Source organism: Pipistrellus kuhlii, unplaced genomic scaffold (genome assembly GCF_014108245.1).
Source record: "Pipistrellus kuhlii isolate mPipKuh1 unplaced genomic scaffold, mPipKuh1.p scaffold_m20_p_2, whole genome shotgun sequence".
Taxonomy (NCBI): domain Eukaryota; kingdom Metazoa; phylum Chordata; class Mammalia; order Chiroptera; family Vespertilionidae; genus Pipistrellus; species Pipistrellus kuhlii.
In genome coordinates, this window is record NW_023425515.1 from 123,252,427 (window position 1) to 123,276,407 (window position 23,981).

Consider the following 23,981-nt stretch of genomic DNA (forward strand, 5'->3'; position numbering starts at 1 on the left):
TGGCAGGCAGGCGAGTTGTTGGGAACCAGAAGTTCTGCATTGTGAGAGGGATGTCTGACCACCTGTTTAGGCCCAATCCCAACAGGCAGTTGGACATCTCTTGAGGGGTCCCAGATTGGAGAGGGTGCAAGCTGGGCTGAGGGACACACACACACACACACACACACACACCGCCTGGTGCATGAATTTTGTGCTCTGGGCCTCTAGTATTAACTATATTTATCATGCAATTAATTAGATCTCTAGACTTATTCATCATACCTAAGTGCAACTTTATACCCTTAACAAAACATCTTCCCATTTCCCCCAACTCCCCATCCCTGGTACCCACCATTCTACTCTCTGCATAAAATTCCACATATTTTTAAGTATACCTATCTTGTTGAGAATTGTTTTCATGAATGGATGTTGAACATTGTCAAATGCTCTTCTGCATCTTTTGGGATGATTTTATTTTTTTATCTTTCATTCTGTTATAAACCATTTTTAAATTTCTTATTTTTTTATTCACAGAATTCAGTACCACACAATTATTGAATTGCATTCATGAACATTACAATAAAAATAATTGTGAAAATGTAACTCTTTTTAAAACATTTCTTTTTCTCCATGTGAATATCTTTATACTGTGAAAAACAAACTCAGATTAAACTGAAAGTAAGTAATAACTTTAAAAAATAGGCTCAAACCGTTTTAATAATCATATTGCAATCCTGATCATTCTTTAGTAGCATCACTTTATTTAGTTGTAACCCTAATGCATTGATCTCATTTTATGGAGTTTCTCCACCTACTCCTATCCTACTGTTATCTGTGAAAGCATTTATGTTTTCTAAGATATTGGCCATCTATATCTTAACTTCTTCTTATGATATGTATTGGGGTTGGTAATTTATTACCAGACTTATCAACTAGAGATACTCTGTAAAGGCAATTAAAATGACCCAAGTTATGCTCAATTAAAATTTGACAAAGAAGGCATGAACATACAATGAAACCAAGACACTCTCTTCAATAAATGGTATTGGGAAAATTGTACAGATACATGCAAAAAAAAAAAAAAAAAAAAAAAAAAAAAAAGAAAGAAAGAAAGAAAGAAAGAAAAAAGAAAAAGAAACTAGACTACCATACATAAAAATAAACTCAAAATGGATAAAGGACTTAAATATAAGATGGGAAGCCATAAAAATACTAGAGGAATCCACAGGTAGAGAAATCTCAGACATATGCCAAAGCAATTTCTCCACTGATACTGCTCCTAGGGTAATGGAAACCAAAGAGAAAATAAACTAATGGGACTACATCAAAATAAAAAGCTTTTGCACAGCAAAAGAAACCATCAACAAAACAACAAAAAAGCTCACTGCATGGGAGAACACAATTGCCAATGTTATCACCAATAAGAGTTAAGCTCCAACATTTACAACTTAACAAAAGGAAGATCAACAACCCAATCAAAAAATGGGCAATGGATCTAAATAGATACTTTTCTAAAGAAGACAGAAGAAAGACCAAAAGACATATGAAAACATGCTAAAAGTCACTAATCATCTAAGAGATGAAAATCAAAACAACAATGAGGTATTATCTCACACCTGTCAGAATGACTATCATCAACAAATCAACAAACAACAAGTGCTGTTGAGGATGCAGAGAAAAAGGAACCCTGGTGCACTGCTGGTGGGAATGCAGAGTGGTGCAGCCACTGTGGAGAACAGTATGGAGTTTCCTCAAAAAACTAAAAATGGAACTCCCATTTGACCCAGTGATCTCACTTCTAGGAATATATCCCAAGAAACCAGAAACATAATCAGAAAGGATATATGCACACCTATGTTTATAGCAGCACAATTCACCATAGCTAAGATTTGGAAACAGCCTAAGTGCCCATCAGCAGATGAGTGGATCAAGAAACTATGGTACATCTACACAATGGAATACTAGGCTGTGACAAAAAAAAAAAAAAAAAAAAAAAAGGAATTCTTACCATTTGCAACAGCATGGATGGAACTGGAGAGCATTATGCTAAGTGAAATAAGCCAGTCAGTGAAAGGTAAATATTACATGATCTCACTCATTTATGGAATATAATGAACAACATAAACTGCTGAACAAAAACAGATCCAGAGATAGAGAAGCATCAATCAGACCGTCAAACCTCAGAGGGAAGGTAGGGCAGGGGATGGGAGGGCAGGGGGAGAGATCAACCAAAGGACTTGTATGCATGCATATAAGCCTAACCAATGGACACAGACAACAGGGGGGTGAGGGCATGTGTGGTGAGGGAAGGGGGGAGGGTTAATGGAAGGATAAGGACACATATGTAATACCTTAATCAATAAAGACATTTTTTAAAGAAGAAAAAAAACAAACAAAAAATAAATAAAATGACCAAGTTTCTACAAAACTGCAGGAAAGAGAAATAAATTAGGAAGGGAAAATGGCCTTTTCAATTCCTCTTCCTTTAGCTACAGGATTCTGCAAGGGCCTAGAAGTCCGTTCTTAGTCATCTAATCCTGGGCCTTAGCAGATGCCGAATGGAAAGAGAAGCTTAGATTGTAATAACATGATTTTTGAACACCATATTTAGCATTTTCTATTTGTCAGGGACTATGCAGTCTCTACCTATAAACTGACTCTAAAGTAACAAACAAAATAAAATTCAACAGATTTGAGGTACAATGATATTCATGGAAATGGGGTATAGATAGAATTCCTGCTTAATGCAATTCACTACTGATGCCCACCAAAATGACCTCTGATGATACATTTAGCACCCAGGAAACACAGGGTACAAGACAAATGTATTGGGCTGTTCAAATCCCTCCAACATTTGGTAGCTTTTAATAATTGGTGACCGACATGTACCCTGAGAGTTTGTAACTTGTCACTCTCCTTACCATCTTGTCATGGTAAAGTATAAAAATACAAAGTCTACACTAAGCATATAAGAATAACTTATTTTCTCCTTTAACTTTTGGGAAAATGTTTAAAATTTTGTTGTTTTAAGAAACTAACCAAAAATGTAACTTTCTAATGCTTGCACCTCAGTTTACCTGTCTGCAAAATGAGATTAATAATGTGGCACTACACTTGTAGAGAAATATAAATTTAATATACCTCTTAAACTTCTGCTTTTTAATCCTCAGAAGAAAAGGCACCATGTAAATATGAAGTAATCTTATCTTTGTGCCTCATTATCTAAGCTAATATTAACTGCAGAAAAGTTAATGTCAAATAACATAAAATGGAGATTGGAATAAAACTGCAGTTTGATTTTGTTATTTTACTATTTATATTGGCAAGTGAGGATAAAATAAGCATGCAGGAGAAATAGATGGCACACAGTCTAATTATATTATGTCACCAGAATTCCAAGCTAGAAATAATATCTAATAATAACATAGCACCGTTCCTGGTTCTGCCAACTTCTAAAATAAAAACCAACTCAGATGGAGCATGCCAGCTGAAAATAAGTAGTAACTTTAAAAAAAATAGGCTCAAACCTATTTTTAATAATCATATTGCAATTCTGATAGTTCTTCAGTAGCATCACTTTGTTTTACTGCTTAATACACATCAGTAGCAAGAGTAAAAATGTCAGTATATTCATATTGATACTCTCCATTTTTGCAAAATGGTCAAGGGATTCTTGTGCAAAGGCAGCTTACTCTGTGATTCCCATGGTCACTGCAGTGAACCAGGAAGTACCATGACCAGTTCAAAAGATGGAGCAGAACAGGAATGGTGCCCACATCTCGTGACTGTCTAGTTAATGTTTCATTACTTGCATGTTTATTTTGAACGAGCTTCAAGTCTCATAGCTCAGGGATAAGAATCTGAGCTTTTGCAAGTCGAACTGCCAAATCCAATCTGAAGCTCATCACAATATACATATCAGCTAATCCTTTGCATTGGTACAGTGTTGTGTGATTTTAATACTTTACAAACTTTCTCTCATTTACTTCCTTCAAAGCCAGGGAGTATCTTATTTATCTCTATTTTCCTTGTGCTGATGCAGTGCCAGGGATGTTGCAAATATTTAAAAACTAGCAATTATTATTATTATTTACTTATGGCCCTAATTCGTTAATCTTATTATAAACTAGATTTTATTTCATGTTTGAATAACAACTTTCTACCTCACTTTAAGTCTATTTTTTTTTTCTGTTTCTTTCAGCATTTTTTCCCATCTGTAGCTTATCCATAGCTCCTTAATTCTCTTAGCAGCTTCAAAAGTTGTCCTAACTCCTGCAGTTCTTTTCCTCACTAAGGATTTAGAAACCCAAGCAAGGGTGTTTAACCCTGTCACTGCTTTCTGCTAACCCAGCAAAGACTTTGGGTCAAACTTCCCTCTGCTCCTGATTGCTCACTGAGCCCCCAGGATGTTTTTATCTCTGCAGCCAGAGGAAAATCAAGTGATAATGGCATTTACAAAGGGCCTAGTAGAATTTCTTCAGGATTTGCCCTCACAATCAAGAAATTTTCTTCCACATAAACACTCTTTCCTTCATTCCTTCCTCATGAAGCCAGATATCCTATTGTTTTTTATGACTCACTAACTTTCAGGTACCCTTAATAACTCTAACCATTTTTTAACTTATAATAAAACCTTCTTCTGAGTCTAAGGCAGGAATAGTAAGTAAAACAATATTTTTAAAGTGTCATCATAAAGAACATGTTAAAGATCACTGTGTGAAACTGTGCTAAGTAGTATTTTGAGATTATATCAAAATCATGGCCAGCATGACTAACGTCCAGATTGTCCTGAGGAGTTCAAAGCAATGGAAGAGCATTGGGTGAAGTGCCAGGAGACCTGGTTTTAAGCCTAAGCAACAAATTCTCTAAGCCTAGTATTCTTATCTGCCTATCTCCAGGGACTGGTGTGAAGAGCTGAGTGAAGTAATGCAGGTGAAATTAACTTATAAATAGTACGTTCATTTATAAATAATAAAAACCTACTACTGCAAGACTTTTAAACCTGCTCAGTCACACATGTTTACACTGACAAAGAGAGAAATAAGTAGAGGCAAAATACCAAAGGAGAGAAATGTTACAGGTATATATGAGCATATCTCTGCAAGATTTCCTTTGACATAGTACTTTAGCAATACTAGTATATTGTACTAACACTTCTTTCAGAAAATTTCTAATCTCTGATCTAAAGCCTTCATCATGAAATAATGTCCCAAACATCATAAATGTTTGAGTATTGACTAGGCCACTTCATGGTCCCTACAAATAAGCTCCCAAATATATTATAACTCTAATAATATTTGCAATGATGGGCAGAAATTAGCTTAGTATGTAATGAGCAGAAATTGCAACCCTTACTTTGTGATTTTGTCATATTCAGCAGTATTTATTGCCCTCTGCAATCTAAATTACTTTGCTCAAATACTGTCATCCCATTTGGCTGCAATGCCTATAGTCAGAACAGCCCAACCTATTTCCTTCTTGGTGACCAGCTTTAGTTCAAGGGTCAGCATGTCTTCCAGGACATAATAGCTCTCAGCTCTACTGGGAATGCACCACCACATGCTTTATACGAGAAATTGTGATTAGAGACTTAAATGTGAAGCATGTTTTCTCAGGAAGTTCACAACCCTTAAAGCTTTGGCCTTATGAACAATGTGTCTTTGACTTTTTCCCCCTCAGAGGTGTTCTGGAAACCAGTGCATGTTGGAGAATAATAAAACTGAGTCATATGGGGGTGGAGGACCCCCCACTAGGGGACTGGCATTTAGAGATAAGTAGACTGTGAGAAGGTTGCTGTAATTGAGTTCTTTTTCAATGGAGTAGCAACATAAAATAAAATGCAATACAATGGCCAGGAAGGATTGTTTGTAGGAGTAAATGGGACAGGAGGTAGACTAGCGTGTGCTTTTTTTTTTTTTTTTCCATTGCAGATTAATAAGAGAGGCAATTATCTAATAAAAAATGTACTGTTAATTGCTACCAGGTAAGTACTACTACTGTTAATACTATTAAGTACTATTAGTACCGAAGAGATTTACTTCACCTTCCGCTGCTTGGAAATTGGACATCACTCGTGGCTTCTACCTCACCCTCCAATTATATCCCCTGAAAACGGGAAAGCCACAGGAGCCATTTAATGTGTCACAATGCAGTGAAGGAAAAAGTGCTGGAAGTGAAGGTCCCTCAAAGGGTGTGGAGGGAATAGTGCAGCATGATGATTGCAGATTATGGTTGTTTTCTTTCTTTCCCCCTCCTTATCTGTATGGATTTATTTTGTTTGTGTTTTTGTTTACCCTCATTTTATGACCAAAGTGTGATTCCTAAAGGGTGTGTTCTTTCAGGTTTATGGCTCTGACTAATGGACTTGTTCCAAATAGCATTTTGATCTTGTAAGGTCACCCAGAGTGCTATACCTTTCCTTTAATGATTCAGGTCTGGACCAGACATTTCCCAGAATTGAGATGGTAATGAAGTCATTAGTTTCTTCCTACTTGAAGCCCTGGCTAGAAAGCAGAATTCTATGGGCAAAGTCTGAGTGGGCTTTTTTCATAAATCTCACACCCAGCTGAGCTGTAACACCTGTTACATTTTCCCAGGAGCTTGAGCCATAAGACCTTTTCCAATCTATTTGCTCTTCTTCTTCCACGGGACACTGACAAAGGCAGGGGTCCCTGTTTTCTAAGGCACTGCTAATTGAAAATCTCTGGCTGGTGCAAATGTGAACTCAAACCCACAAGAGTTCCAAATAAGGCCCCTATGATTATTTCCTCCTCTTTTTAAAGATAGCCTTTATAATGCAGGTTATACAAGATTAATTTGTTTGAGGGAAAAATAGTCATTGAACCTCTTGCCCCCAATAAACTTTTACATTCCATGCAGTTAAATAAAAAGAAAGAAAGAAAAGAAGAGAGAGAAGGGAAAATAAAACCCGGAGATCAGCTAACCCCACAAGCCTTGTTTTTGTGAGAACTGGAGGGTGGGGGTAGGGTAGCATTTACGTGTGTTAGATTTTGTTGTGTGCTTTCAAAATCTTTATTAATTTTAAACACAAGACGTGAGAGCAAAGTTGAGTTGAATGATTGAGCCAACGTAAATTGATTACAATAGCAAGGGCAAGTTTAAAAAAACTGTTTTCAAAAACTGAATAATTAAGAGGAGGAAATTTCCCTGTAGAATCTTTGAAAGGAAAAAAAGAAAATGCATTCATCTATAGAAAAGCCAGGCATTTCTGACCATAATAACAGTCTGTGGGAAAAACCCTGAAAAACAAGGACAGACTTAGGAGATTGAGCTATCATGTCTCAAACAGCATTTGAAAGAAAAAGAAATATTAGAAATAAAGTTGACATGAACAACATTCACAATATATTTCTCCAGGAGTCAGGGTACCCTAAGGATTTGAGTCTTAAAGGAAAAACTTTGGGGACCACAGCCCTGAAGTCATAACATAGCTCCCTGTGGTCCCTCCAAGGGCATTTGTCATCCAAATCCATTAAAGACACAAACAGCTTTTGACTTCTGTACTATGCCTCATTATATTTTGTGGCTTGTTGCTTTGAGATTTTGTTGTTTTTAGGTGTATTACTTTTGCTCATTGTCATAGTTTGATCTAGGTACCTTTGTATGCCACACTTATTTATTTATTTATTTTTTATTATTGATTTGAGAGGGGGAAACATGAATTAGCTGCCTCCTGCATATTCCCCTCCTGGGGAATGAGTCCTCTACCTGGGCAGGTGCCCTGGTCTAGAATCTAAGCAGCAACCTTTCTGTGCATGGGATAACACTCAACCCACTGAGCCACATCAGCCAGTGCTTTATGCCTAATTCTTATCTTTTATTTTAAAGATTTTTAAAAATTGGTTTTTGTACAGAGAGGAAGGGAGAGAGGGGAGAGGGGATGAGAGAGAGAGAGAGAGAGAGAGAGAGAGAGAGAGAGAGAGAGAGAGAATTGATATGAGGGTAAAACATTGATCAGCTGCCTCCTGCATTCCCCCTACCAGGGGTCAAGCCAGCAGCCCAGGCATGTGCTTTGACACCTAAGCCACATCAGCCAGGGCTGAATGCCTCATTCTTAAGACACATTTTTATTAAATATGTTCCTCCTAGTCCAACAGTTGAGAAAATAGTCTTACATACAAGTTTTCCATTATGAATAGAGGAAGAGGGCCATCATTTCATTGAAAGAGGATAATATAAGTGTTTAAGTAAATATGTAATGAGCTTTATTTCTATGGCATAAATTGTTTTAGTTCTACTCTGAAATCTGCGTAGACTTCTAAATACAGTCTTGAAAAGAGCTGGGACACAAAATTTTAGAGAATACTTATTCAGATAGTTTCTAAACCATATATGAAATCATTAAAAATGAATTTGGATGCCTACTTCTGTAAAAGGGAAGAGGTTCATAATTAATCACATGAGTGAAAAGCTTTTAAGTTGACCCATATGTATATTGCCATTTTTGTTAATGGGTCAAAATGTTCAAGTACCTTCAGTTTTATATTTCAATACCATGTAAAATAATGTAAATATTGTGATCTGATTTCTTTGTTGTTTAACATATTCTCTGAAAAGTTAGCAGTAGTTATCCCTGACAGGGGAATTATGACTAATTCATTTCTTCCTTTGGGTTACCTATACAGTATTTTTTACTTTTTCTGTAACAAACTCAAGGTTTCCCCTGAAGCTCCAGACTGAAGCTGAAATACTTGCCTGTTAGCCATTCCCTTTTGGCTGCTGCCAATCTTCATCCCAAATGTCAATCTACTTATACTATACATGAGGAGGGGTGGAGGAATCCACCTATATTTCACCAATGCTAACATAACTACAGGTTCAAACAAGTAGTAATTTACAAATCAAATTGGATCACTGAACATATCTATACTTGACCTTGATTTCTCATTTTCCACTTAAATCTACTACAAAAACAATGGAATTGTTTGGCCTATGCTGCCAGAACTATAACTTGCCTTCATTCTACTTAGCTCTTGGGGATAAGCTGGTGAAAAGAAACTCTCTACTGAATTTAGTACATTAATATTTTAAGAGTTTGAAAGAGTTTAATTTTTAAAAAAATGCTTAGATGGGGGGGGGGAAACATGACAGTATCACAATTCTATTTTTTTTAAAAATTATGTTCCCATCCAATGCAGTGAAAAGTCAGGCAAAATAAAGTCTCTCAATAAATTGAATCTAAATTTCTACAGGGGTGGGGGAGGGGGAAGGATTTATTAAGGTGGTGGACTGTAGTTTAGTAAGAAAGACCAACAGCACTTGTTCTGTTAGGCATACCTTCTCGCATTTCCAGAAGTCTATTATTTCTAGATTCCTCTATCTGCTTTCCATTATCCACTCTTTTTGACTTCATGCTTGTCAAAGGACTGATTTTCTGTCTCAGCACTGGTTATTGACAATTCTTACCCTTCCTTCTTCCTTCTTTATTTGGTTATTTATGTCCAAGAGAACTGGACTTTGCCACCAGGTTTCACCAATAGGTTCTGCCATCTATTGCAATATTTTCTGTCTGATAATATTACTTGATCAACTTTCTCTTTTGTATGTGTTAGTGATGGATATTAGTTTTCATAATCATACTAAAAGCTCAGAATTTATTTATTTTAATTTTATTTTTTAATTACAGTTTATATTCAATATTATTTTGTACTAGTTTCAGGTGTATAGCATAGTGGTTAGATAATCATATACTTTACAAAGTGACCCCTCAATATTTCAAGTATCTTCCTGGCACCATACATAGTTATAATATTATAGACTATATTCTCTATTCTATACTTTACATCCTCATGATTATTTTGTAACCACCAATTTGTACACTTAATCCTTTTACCTTTTCACCCCTCCACTCTTGCAACCATCAGTTTGTTTTCTGCATCCATGACTGTTTTTTATTTTGTTTATTCATTTATATTGTACTTTAGATCTCACATACAAGTGAAATCATATGGTATTTGTCTCCCATTGCCTGATGTATTTCACTTAGCACAATGCCCTGTAGGTCTATCCATGCTGTTGCAAATGGTAAGATTTTATTCTTTTTTATGGTCAAGTGATATTCCATTGTAAAGGAGTAGGCAAAAGTAGGCTTGTAGATGTGAGTACACAAAACACAGAGTTTATTTTTATATTATTATTTATTTATTATTATGTTATTTTCCATGTGAATAACTATAAACCTACTTTTGTCCATCCCTTATATATGTACCTCCTCTTCATTATCTACTCTTCTTTAATGGGCACTTGGGCAGCTTCCATAAGTAATGCTACAATTAACATAGGAGTGCATGTATTATTTCAAATTAGTGTTTTGGGCTTCTTCAAATATATACCCAGAAATAGAATTGTTGGATCATAAGGCAGTTCCATTTTTACTTTTTTGAGGAACCACCATGTTGTTTACATAGTTCCTGTACCAATCTGCATCCCCACCAAATATGCACAAGGGTTCCCTTTTTCTACATCCATGCCAACACTTGTTGTTTATTGATTTTTTTGATTTTTTTTTTTTGATGATAGCCATTCTGACAGGTGTGAGGTGATATTCATTGTGGCTTTAATTTGCATTTTTCTAATGATCAGTGACATTAAGCATCTTTTTATGTGTCTATTGATCATCTGTCTATTCAGGTCCTCTGCACATTTATTATTTGGATTGTTTAGGTTTTTTGGTGTTGAGTTGTATTAGTTCTTTAATATTAGTTTTCAATATTACTTGTTGAATATTAATCTCTCATTGGTTATATCATTGGCAAGTATGTTCTCCTAGTCAGTAGATTGTCTTTTCGTTTTGTTGATAGTTTCCTTTGCTGAGTAAAACTTTTTAGTTTGGTTTAACCCTATTTATCTAGTTAGTTTCCTTTGCCCAAGGAGAAATGTCTGAAAAAAAATTACTAAGAGAAATGTTTACTGCCTATCTTTTAAACTTCTAGAAGTTTCATGGTTTCAAGTCTTACATTTAAGTGTTTAATCCATTTCTACTTTATTTTTATAAATGGTGTAAGAAGGTGGTCTAGTTTCATTTTTTTTGCAAGTATCTGTCCAATTTTCCAACACCATTTATTAACTAGACTGACTTCACTCCATTGTATGCCATTGCCTCCTTTGTCATATATTAATTGACCAGATATGTGCCTGTTTATTTCTGAGCTCTCTATTCTGTTCCATTGGTCTATGTGTCTGTTCTTATGCCAATACCATGCTGTTTTGATTATGATAGACTTGTAGTATAGTTTGATAACAGGTAGTGTGATATCTTCAACTTAGTTCTTTCTCAGATTGCTGCGGCTATTCCAAGTATTTTAGAGTACCATATACATTTCTGAATTATTTGTTCTAGTTCTATGAAAAATGCCATTGGTATTTTTTTTTAAATATATTTTATTGATTTTGTACTGAGAGGAAGGGAGAGAGATAGAGAGCTAGAAATGTCGATGAGAGAGAAACATCGACCAGCTGCCTCTTGCACACCCCCTACCGGGGATGTGCCCGCAACCAATGTACATGCTCTTGACCGAATCGAACCTGGGACCCTTCAGTTCGCAGACCGATGCTCTACCACTGAGCCAAACCAGTTTCGGCTATTTGTATACAATTATAAGTAAATGGGATTGTTGTTTTTAAATTTCCATTTCTGGTTAGTTTATTATTGGTGTATAAAAATGCGACCAATTTCTGAAAATTATTCTGCTACTCTACTGAAATCACTTAGCTCAGAATTAATTTTAAAAGGAACTATTAAACAATTTAGGTTGGCAATACCAATCTACATTTTAAATAGAGAAAGCTGAGAAAAAAAAATAATTTTAAGCCCCACACCACTAAGGGCACAGCATGAAGTATAGAAAGAAAATTGCCAGTAAGTTAAATTACATCCCAAGTTCTATGACTACATATAACTTTGAGCCAGCCACTTAAGCTTTTAAGGTCATTGTCTGTAAAATAAAAGGTCATCATTGTTTGTAAGAAAAACAAGAGACAGAACATAGCGCTCTTTATTTTTGTACTTTTGTTTGGCTCTCAATTTATTAATTTATAAATCCTCTTTGAATTCCAATTTGGTTCTGATTCAACATCAATTTCCTGCAATGACCAATAGAGACCAGTAGTTGATCCCACAGTCCTGGGTTCCCACAGCTCTGGAACTCAGATTGATCTTCAGATGCCTGGGCATAGAGGCTTTACTTTTATTTCCTTCTATTTCTTCACTGCTCTTCCGTTGTTTAGGCACAGACAGAACTGTGCTACTAAGAAACACCCTGCTAATAAACTCCTCCTGAGAAACACCTGGTAGACTTGATTCCCATGTCCATTGATGTCCTGTACCATGTTAAGGAATTTCTCAGGCCTCGTCACTTCCTAAATTCCCATCCAAATTGCACCCCAGTGGAATAAGAATGGGGATTGACTAAGAATGTCTTGTCCAAAATCAAATGGAAAATTTTTCCCAGCTCCAGGTAATAAAAGTAAAAAGGGAAGGTGGCCTTTGGGTTCTCCTGGAGAAAATGAAAACGCTCAGTGTAAGTTGCTACAGGGCCCCAGGCAGGCATTCCCTGCCCTCCCCCACCACTCCTTTTTTTTTTTTTTTTTTTTTTTTTTTTTTTTTTTTAATACGCGTTTCTCCTTCCCTACACAGCGCTTTTAATACAAGTAAAAAATGCCAAATTCCCCATTTGTTTAGCCTGAAAATCCCCTGCACATTCCCACAAACTACTTCCTTTTCTCTCTTTTTTAGCAAGACTCCCCTCTCTTTCTTTAATGAAGAGAAGTTCAGAGGGTTTTTTCCCATGAATAGATGGCAGGCACCTGGGAGTTATGAATTTTAAAGTGATCATTTTCTTTCAGCCATGCCGGACAATGGGCATCTCCTTTTGACTCACTTTCACAGCTTTGAGAGGCTCTCAGATCAGCCACATTCCAATCGGACTGGAGTCAGATCAGAGCTGTGCTGGACCGCATCAAGGTCTCGCACAGAAAGACAAGGAGCAGATGGCCGGCACCGAGCTCTCCTCCCCCTTTCAGCGCGTCCAGGCAGGCAATGTGGGAAAGCGCTCGCCCGGCATTGCCTATTGATCCCTGAATAGAACCACCGCATGCCACCAGCCTGTAGGTATGAACCTCTGTTAACAGATGGTGAGATCATTATGAGCAATTAATTCCTTTAATGTATCAGTGGGAACATGTTGGAAAGGATGATGCAAGCACGGAGTGAATAGCGAACCTCTCACTCCTGGGGGGAGCAGCGAGCGGGGAGCTACCTTGGGGGGCGGCTGGGAATATCTTCCCAGGAGGCAGCCTTATGGCTCTGGCCAGATAGGAGCTGGGAACTGACTGCACAGAGCTGAGTTGTGGTTTTCATTAACTAATTGGGAACCCTTCCCTGCCTTCATGATTAATGCCAGATTGGTCTCTGGGTCACTTTTTATACACAGGGACCATCCAAAAATATAGAGGCAAACAAAAACAATGTCAGTAAGTCCGAGGTGCATGGGGAATTAATTCACAGAAATCAGCCGAGTGTCAGGTCATGAGTCACTTTTGCTAAACACAACGACAGTGACAGTTCTAAATTTAAAATGAGTATTTCTTTCAACAAAGATAAAAGGTTCGTAAAACTACGCACATCCCAGGGGTAGAGTCTGAAAACTGGATGTTTGGATGCATTATATGTAGATTTGGAAAAGGCTATTCTATAAAATACGAGTTCTTATATATAGTGAATTTGAGCGAATGACACATATAGCAAATTATTTCCCCTAGTATAAGATGGAATACTTATGAAATTTCAGTAACAACATAAAAATGACTGTCAGTGGCCAGCTGGGAAAAATTGGCACCCTCTTATACAGATATTGCTCTGGTTAATAATCAACGAAATAATGATATTTTCACTTGTTTCTGAGCTTATTAAAATGATATTTAGCAATAGGGTGTTTTTCTTTCACAGGGTAAAGAAAAAGCTTAAGACACAGTACAGATCATTGGGTAGCCCTTATATGTTAAGAAGATGGGAAATTTAGGAACAGGAAGTACTGGTAACTTAATTCATATTTAAATGGCACTTTTTGCTTGTAATTAAGACACTCTAGTAGTGTCTCTGTTCATGAAATTTACATAACTGTACAATAGCTTGCTTAAATGAACAGCAAATGGCAGTTAACCTTGAAGTGTATTATTTTAATTGAACAAACCTGGCTTTAATTCAATAAATTAAAAACAGAAATAATATCACAAAAGACTTTTAAAATCGGACTTGCCATCCCTCCTAAGCACAGCATGGTACTGTTTATAGCTGTGCTGGAATGCTGGGACCTTCCCAGTATGATTTTAGAAATCTGAAGGCATTCCACTACACAGTCCCTATCTTTCCATTACTGTTTCCAAAGCAAATCAATGCCATTTTATGGAAATTATTGATAAGACTATCTGAACACTGAATCAAAACAATGAAGCATCCTTATTTGAGATAGTTTCTCTTCTGGGCTTCTAATTGTGCGTCAACATGGGAAATTTGTTTTGTCCAATTCCATATCATGAAGTGTTCTATGGGATTAAAAAAAAAAAAAAGACAAAGTAGAGGAAAACAGAGTTCTTACATGAGTGAGAGAGATTCCACTACTCTTCATAAAAATCAAATTTACATGGACCATAAATCCCTTCTGCATAAGGGAACTGACAAAAGATGCTGAATTCTTGCCTCCCAAAGTTTGGTGCATTAATCAGCACAATCATGTTTCAGTGAGTATAGAGTTAAGGAGAAGAAATCATGCAATATGTTTTTATTTGCATGAAATAAGTTAATGAGGCACCACCTGTGCCTTGTATCAGTTTACTGAGGGGAAAGCAGGAGAACACAGGTGTTCTAAGAGCACCGTGGTAGATTTTATACATTCATTTTAACACCTAAAGTCATTTATCAGAATCCAGCGGTGTATATTGCTAAGGAATCACCCATACACACACCGACATAAGTACAAATCATTGTGAGGAAATTCCTGGTTTCTTGGCCAGCAACAACAACAACAAAAAAAAAAGAGCTGTAATTCATCCTTTCCTCGTTCTCACAGTGTTCACTATTGTACCATGTGCAATATACAATGTACATGTTCAGCCATAACCCTTACTGCTGGAAAAGAAGCATTCACACTGTGAATTACCATTTTTCCCAGCATCTAGCTCTAGTCAAAGACGGCACAATAATAAACTAGAAGCCCCTTTGTCTGTTAAACGTTGTTCTTCATTACTACATGAAAAGCAAATTGTCCTTTACAGAGGAAGAGTGGCACATGGAGCCATGGGAGTGGGGGGAGGGGATTTGCCTCTCTCTCTCTGACCACCTCACAGACACAGAAACCACTCATCGATCTCTCCCCACCGGCCCACACAACTGTGTCTTCCAAGTAATTTCATTTGCAGGCGCATTGGGGAGAGATCCCTTGTTCCGTTGAGTGAGATGCTGGATTAGAGGCTCACAGGATGCTTGTGCACTGAAATTCCTGAAGCTTACATCCACAGATTTCTTTTTAATCACTCCAGTGTGTCCCTTTTTAATGTTTGGGAGAATTGAAGCATAGCAGAAATCTTCTTTTTCCTGCAGCTAAATATACTCGGCAAGTTATTGTGTCTTATTTGGCTCTTGAGAACCAAATGAAAAGGAAGCAAACATTTGGAGCAGTATATATATATATATATATATATATATATATATATATACACACATATATATATATAATATGTGTACACAGGTATATAAACATACATATATGATATATACACATATGTAGATATGCACACTTATATATAACTAGTACATAGTAACAGTCATCTGAAAGTTAAGAAAATGTATAAATTAAACCAAAGCTACCCATCCAAGGAAAGGGTCCTTCCTTATAATAGAAATTAGTTACTCACAAGAAAATAATGATTTGGGGATTTTTTGTGTGTGTGTGTTTTGTTTTGGATGTAATAAATCCAAACAAATCTCACAACACAATAAGTTTACTTGCAAAACCTTTACTGAACTCAAAGAATATAACGATCTCCTCATTTGGAGGCTCATGGCCAAGCCCAAGTTTTTATTACAAATCTCAGAGAAGATTGTGTCTTAGTGACATCGATATGACCATCACATAGATCATTTCCATAGTGTGTTGCTAGAAAGGTCTGCCAGAAGAGGTTGAAGCGCACTCTACAAGACATAAAGTGGGCCGCCAAAATCACATCTCTTAGCTCTATTAGATAGAAACTAGATGGATGAAATAAATTGCCTGAATATCAGTCCAAAAGTAGTTCAGTTTATGTATTTACTGTTAAAAAGAGCTTGAGATCTTATCAGAGACTGGTAAAAATCACTGAGGGAAGATTGGCCAGAGATCAACTCTGGAAATAAAACAGCTATTTTTATATTGTTGCATTTTGCAGTATGATTTTGTTTGTCATTGTTAGTTTTTCTTGTTTGAATAAGGGAAAAATGCTTGGTTCACTGAGTTGTCATAACACTTCAAGGAAATCACATCTCAAAATAACTACAATGGTTCTCTCTATGTATTATAGTAGGTTCTCAATAAATGCCAGTTGTCTTTTCAGGTATAGATTAAGATTTTATTTTATTTATTTATTTATTAAAGTATATTTTATTGATTTTTTTTACAGAGAGGAAGGGAGAGAGATAGAGAGCTAGAAACATCAATGAGAGAGAAACATCGACCAGCTGCCTCTTGCACACCCTCTACCGGGGATGTGCCCGCAACCAACGTACATGCCCTTGACCGGAATCGAACCTGGGACCTTTCAGTCTAAAGACCGACGCTCTACCGCTGAGCCAAACCGGTTTCGGATAAGATTTTATTTTAGTTTAGGAGGAAAAAGTATGTATTTGCCAACTAATATATTCACATTTGTTCTCTTCCTAGAAGAAATACAACTTTTGGTTATTTTGAATGTGCCATGCTTGAAATGGCAACTTGCAAAATGGTAAAATGTTTGTGAAAGTAATTGTGACAATCCTTTTCAACTCTGAAATTCTATTATTCTAGAACATCTTCAGGTAACTAAAGTTCATATTCTCAACCCAGAAATCAAGTTGATTCCCCTAGAGCAATGGTTCTCAGCCTTTCTAATACTGCGACCCTTTAATACAGTTTCTCATGTTGTGGTGACCTCCAACCATAAAATTATTTTCGTTGCTACTTCATAACTGTAATTTTGCTACTGTTAATGAATCGTAATGTAAATATCTATGTTTTCCGATGGTCTTAGGCTCTACAGCAGAGGTTCTCAACCTAAGACCATCAGAAAACACATATATTTACATTACGATTCATAGCAGTAGCAAAATTACAGTTATGAAGTATCAGCGAAAATAATTTTATGGTAGGGGTCACCATAACATGAGGAACTGTATTAAAGGGTTGCGGCATTAGAAAGGTTGCCCTAGAGCTTCCAACAAGATTCTATCTATAAAGAGAAAGCTGTCTATGTATTTTTACCATCTACCACGTGACTTAGAGCTAGTTTTGACTTAGGCAGGCTCATCCTGTATAAACAAGACACTGACATCACCAGAAAACAGAAAGGAATAAACTCAGTCCATGCCCATGAGAAAGTGGTAAAAATGCATGAGTCACATCAGAAACATCTGTCTTCAATCCCAGTTTAAGGACTTCCCAGGCTAAGGAGAAATCTGTGAATCACATGATTGATTCTCTAGTTGAAACTATGCTCATTTGTCTGAATTCTACTAATATGCAAAAGGATAACCAATGACTCCTGTGTTTTAATAATACTGCTTTACCTTGATAATTTGCATACAGGTATTCAAAATGTTATAATAAACATGATTTTTCTTTTAATTTTCAATTTGAATGCTCTCTTCTGAATTTGGAATAGCAACATTTGTTCCGAAATGCATAAAACAAGGCATTTACTAATAGTCTTTCTAGATCTGGCTTTTATCACTTGCAGAAAAAACATATTGCACTTCCTGACTGTACTCCTTACATCAAAACACTCCCTTTCCAATATCTTTCCTCTCCCCCTCCGTACACCTTTTCTGTGTTATCTTAAAATACACAGGTCACCTCAGTCTAGAGCAGTCATTCTCAACCTTGGGCACTTTTGCCTCCAGGGATCATTTAATAATATTTAGATACAATTTTGGTTCTCACAACTGGGTGAAGGAGATGACATTGACATATAGTAGGTAGAATCAGAGATGCTGTTGAACATCCTACAATGCATAGGGGAGTCCCCTTGCCAGCCCCACAAGGAAGAATTATTGGGGCCAAAAGGTTGAGAAACACTGGTATTAAGGAGAACAAACCCCCCAAAATTAGTTTTATATCATTTTGTGTCTAAATACTCCCATAGTTATCTTTTTCTGCATTGCTAAACTCTTTTGAAAATCTACCTTATATCCATTTCTTATTACTTTCCTATTTCTTAACCATCGGCAATTATTTTCCCTCCAAACAAGTCACTGCAATTATTCTCTTCAGTGTCCCTAACCTCCTTACTTGTTTTATCTAAAATTCCAATGAATACTTTATTGCCCTTGTTTTGACATCTCTATTGCATTTGAACTGCTGACCATTTTCTCCTTCTTATAACACTCTCCTCCCTTGGTACCATTATAATCATCCTCTTCAAATCATCATTATCATCATCATCATCATCACTATCACTATCATCATCATTTCATCAATCAGCACAATTTCAAATATCTCAGGCCTCATTTCATTCTGTTCTCAATTTAAATATCCCCCCACCCCCTGCATCAGAGATATTTCTTTGCCTGTCCTACCCTAAGTCACACCATCTGATCTTTCTAGCCTTTTAATTTGCTTTGTTTGTGTTTTTTCATAGCATTTACTACTACCTGATATTATATATTTATTTTTATTGTTTTATTTTTAAACTACAGGTGATATACCATGTTATAATAGTTTTAGGTGTACAACCCTGGGATTAGATATTTGTATAACCTATGAAGTGATCACCCTGATAAATCCAACACCCATCTAACACCATGCATAGTCATGACAATATTATTGACTATATTACCTATGCTGTATACTATACCCCCTTCACCGTTGTGCAACCACCAATTTTCACTTCTGAATCCCTTTACTTCATTCACCCATCCCATCTGACAACTGCCAAAATGGTCTCTGTATCTGTGAGTCTGCCTGTTTTCTGCATACTTGTCTATTTTGTTTTCTAGATTTCACATATAACTGAAATAATCTGGCATGTGTCTTTCTCTGTCTCACTTATTTCACCTAGCATAATACCCTCTAGGTCCATCTGTGTTGCTGCAGGTGGCAAACTTTTATTCTCTTTATGTCTGAATAATATTTCATTATACCACTTCTTTATCCGTTCATCTTTTGATGGACATTTAGGTTGCTCCCATCTCTTGGATATCTATATATATAAAGACCTAAGAAGTCGTTCAACTAGTCAACTGCTTGACCAGTCAACTATTTGACCAGTCGACCAGTTGACCGGTTGCTATGATGTGTACTGACCACCAGGGGGCAGATGCTCAATGCTGGAGCTGCCCCCTGATGGTCATTGTGCTTCCACAGTGGGAGTGCCACTCAGCTGACCAACAGATGCTAGATGCGAGGCTCACGACTGGCGAGCAGATCTGTGACAATGCAAGCTTCTCCTGCAGACACTCCCCCTGCATCCCCCTCTCTCATCCAGACCAGGAACAGGATCTAGATCAGCATTGGGACTGACTGGGTGCCAGCCTGCAGCTGTTTCTCAGTCATGGGTGCACCAGTATCGCCCTAGGACAGGCACACAGAGACTGCAGCGAAGCAGCAGCAAGCTTACCAAGCAGCAGTGGCAGCAGGTTCAGGGGGGCCAGGATGAGCAGAAGCAGCAGGCAGGAGTATCAGGTGCTGTTGGATTGCTGGTTTCAGCCTGATCCCCAAGCCCACACTGAGGACTCCACCAGTGCATGAATCTGTGCACTGAGCCTCTAGTTGTAAATAAAGCTGTAAATGTATATGTCTTTTTTATTTCACGTTTTGGGTTTCTTTGAATAAATACCCAGAAGTGGAATGCTGGGTCCTTGTTTGTCTATTGTTATAGTTTTTGTTTTAAAGTCTATTTTGTTTACCAGTCTTGCTGTGGCTTCTTCTTTCTATTCTTATAGAACTTCTGTTCAGCTAGATTTCAGGTGTTCTGAATGTTGTTCTGTAATTTAATTTTAATTTTGATGTGTTTGTTGGAAGTGCCAAGTACAGCATTCTTGAACAGCCATCCTGAATGGAAGTTATATATTTACTAGAGATCTGGTGCACCAATTTGTGTATGGGTGAGGTCTGGCAGGCCCACCCTGAGAGGGGCCCATCGGGCCAGGCTAGCAGGGGAGAGGGGCCATGGGTGGTTGACCAGCTGGCCCTACCCCCACCCCTCCCGATCAGGGTGTTGGGGGCCAACCAGGGGTGGAGCTGGTGGGATGGGGGGACAATTGGGGCCTAGATCAGGCTGGTTAGCTGTCACAGTGCACATCATAGCCACCAGTCATTCCAGTAGGTCTGGTTGTTCCACCATTCTAGATGCTAGGCTTTTATATATATAGATTTTAAATTTGTTTTTTCTCTCTCTTAACTCCACTCCCTCTTCCCCCATAATGAAAGTTTTATGATAGAACAGGGATAGTGTTTGTTTATTTCTATGTGATTAGTACTTGGCACTTAGGTACACATGCATATTTGTAGAATGAATAATAGAATGAAAGAATAGATGAGTGAATAATGAATTAATGAATTAATGAATATGAGAAAGCCTAAGAAGTACTTTCTACTTGTTTAAACTGTGCTTAGCACAGTTTCCAATAATCATAGTATCTGTTTACTTATTAGCTGCTAAACATTACCCTAAGTTGATATTCCTATTTCTATGACCATTTCTCTGTCCTTTCATGAGCATTTCATGACCTTTGATGCCTCCTCTGGCTGCTCAGCTTATTACCAAGGTTTCCTTTTCAATGGTATGCCATTCCCTTGCTCTGCAATTCCCTTGACAGCATGTCCCAGTGGCCCACTTGAAAGATTTAGATAGAATCCTGTGTGTCACACCACACATCTGTAGAACCAGCTGTATCATGGACAATTCTGGCAGATTGAACATATGTTAGGTGAATACTGTTGTTGGTCAATGTTTCAACAAAGTGTAACATTTGCCTCGGGGCAGAAAGAACCCTTAGATGTTTGGGGAAGTGAAAAAGGTCCATGTGGTTGAAATGAAGAGACAAAGGGTAGCCCAGCCAGTGTGACTAAGTGGTTTTGTGTCAACTTATGAACCAGGAGGTCACAGTTCCATTCTCAGTCAATGCATATGCCTGGATTGTGGGCTCACTCCCCAGTTGAGAGCATGCAGGAAGCATCCAATCAATGATTCTCTCATTATTGATGTTTCTCTCTCTCTCTCTTCCTCTCAGAAATCAATAAAATATATTTGTTTTTATTAAAAGAGATCCAGAGTAAAATAATGATAAAATAATAATTGTGAAGACATTTTCAATGGACTTTACATATATTTAATTGCCCAGGATGCATAGACAAAGAAATTAAAGATGAGCTGGTTGCTGAAGTTCTGTGATTTAGTAATCATAAGTACTGTCTAAATATTGCTCATGTCTAGGACCCTATTAAATACCTTCATTTCACCTTGCAAATCCCCCTTTCCCTGGCTTTCTTTTTGAAATTCCCCATGGTCAATTTCACTGTTCCTGTTTATCTGAGAAAACAAGTTATCAGCTTTATTTTTCAAAGAGTGATCTATATTTAAGATTAATCAGAATAAGAAATTTTATATCAAAATGTATTCCAACATTCTAAGAATCACCTGGAACTTAAATTGTATATAACAAAGAAAAACACACATTTTGAAAGCAGCCATAAAACTAAAAGAGATGTCACTTGCCTTGTCCACTGTTACATTGCTATGCTTTCTTCTTCAGCTGGTTTCCACTTCCTGGTTCATTTTCCTTCTATCCAAGCTCTTTGTGCATATGCGTGCACATGCGCCCATAGCCGTATCTATGCACAACCCTGGAATCTGAGCTTCAGGAGTGTTCTTAGATGCCATCTACTTTTAAAATTTCAAATATATGAACCCAACGATCAATAAGTAAAGAAAAGTTGACTTCTGTTAAGAAAATTAGACAATTACATTAATTATTTTTAAACCATTTGAAAAAAACCTAAGCAGATATTATAAAGAAGAGTGAGTTTACGCCCTTTGGAAATTGTAAAATATTAGATGACATGGTATACTGTTGTTATTAATAAATAATTGTTTGTGTTTTTACTTGACCTTGCACATTTAGACACAGTATGGTTTAGACAAGATTATTGGGAGCTGCTTTAAATATGAGTGGGAAGTAAATTCTAAAGAGAAACTAAAAGGAAAAATTACTTTTCTCTTTCTGAACTGTTTTCTTTCTAATTATGTTTAATACTAATATGTTTGGACATTGAGATATAGATTTAATATTCTGCTTAGAAAGATTCTTATATCTGCTATACTACACAATTAATGTAAATGATTAATGAATTCACCAGCTGGCAACCATCACCTGGGTGTATTTTAGCACATTTTCGACTAAATGGGATAAAAGAGGTATTAGAGACCACTTGGGAATCATTGATAAGAATAACAAACATCTAGATAAAGGAGATTTGATATTAATTTTCAGATAAAATAGTAAAAAATCTTGCAATATTTTCTGGGAGAAGGTGCAATAGACGGAACTCAGAATCTTGGTTATTTGACTAGTCCACTCACTGTGCAGTTTAAGACTGCTCTTTATAGAAATCACTTGGTTCACAAAATTGTCAAGGGACTAAATGACTTAATCAACCTTTCCCATTTGTATCTTCAGGCAATCTAAGCTTATTATTATCAAACCACTCAAGTGATGGCCCAATTGAACAGAACATTCCCCTGGGAACAACGTGAATAACCTTCTCTCTTGGGATGAAAATAGTCACAGACATTGCAGTGGGCTGTGTTTTTGTTTTTTAGATTTTTTTTTTAACCTTCAACCTCTATAGGTAGAAACTTAAAATCCATTTCAAACATTATCTCATTATTCCTTCACTTTTCAACTAGGAGTTGATTTCCCTTATTTTTACAAGAGGACACTATTGAGAAGTAACCTCATTTCTCTATTGTTACATACAAAGTACTCTGTGTGGGGCTAAGAACACAATTCAAACCCTCTGGTCATAATTTATCCTCTGTTTCAGCACTTACATAACAAAATGTTACTACTTGGACCCTCTCTACCTTTGAAAAATAAGAGATTTTACTGACAAACAAAAATCATTTTGTGCTCATTTTAAATTCCATTCCTGAAATCAAAGGTAGCTGTTTTTGAAAGAGAAATAAATTCAGACATTCTAATATAGCAGTGGTTTTATATTCTTTATTTATTTTTCTAGTTAAAATTGTTCTTGTTTAGTCAGAGCCCAAAAGAGTACATTCCTCAAAGAGACAAACTAAGGTAACCCTCATTGTTTTGCTGACTTTGCTAAAGGTAATGGCCCAAAGCATTAGTAATTAAAACCCATTTAAAATTACTTTAATTTCAGGAGCGTCACAAGCTCATAAAATCAGACACATGCAAAATTAATAGCTACAGGTGCATTTTAAAACCAGTGGTTTTCAAAGTGAACAGATAGACAACAAAAGGAAGGTGAGAGTAGGAGAAAAGGGGGGAATAGGAAGTGAGAGTGACAAAAGAGAAAGTGCTCAGGATTAGCCCGAGAAGCTTGCCTTTGGTGCCCCAGCCCACTGTTTTAAAGACAGTATTACTTCACTGAGTAAAGTTTTGAGTTGTTAAAGTATCTTTCTCCCCAGAATGGAACCAAACCAAATCAAGACATTTGAAAATATTTCTCTGGCCAAACATTATATATGTACACATTTCTCAAAGCTGATCAGAGCTAACATTGACTATA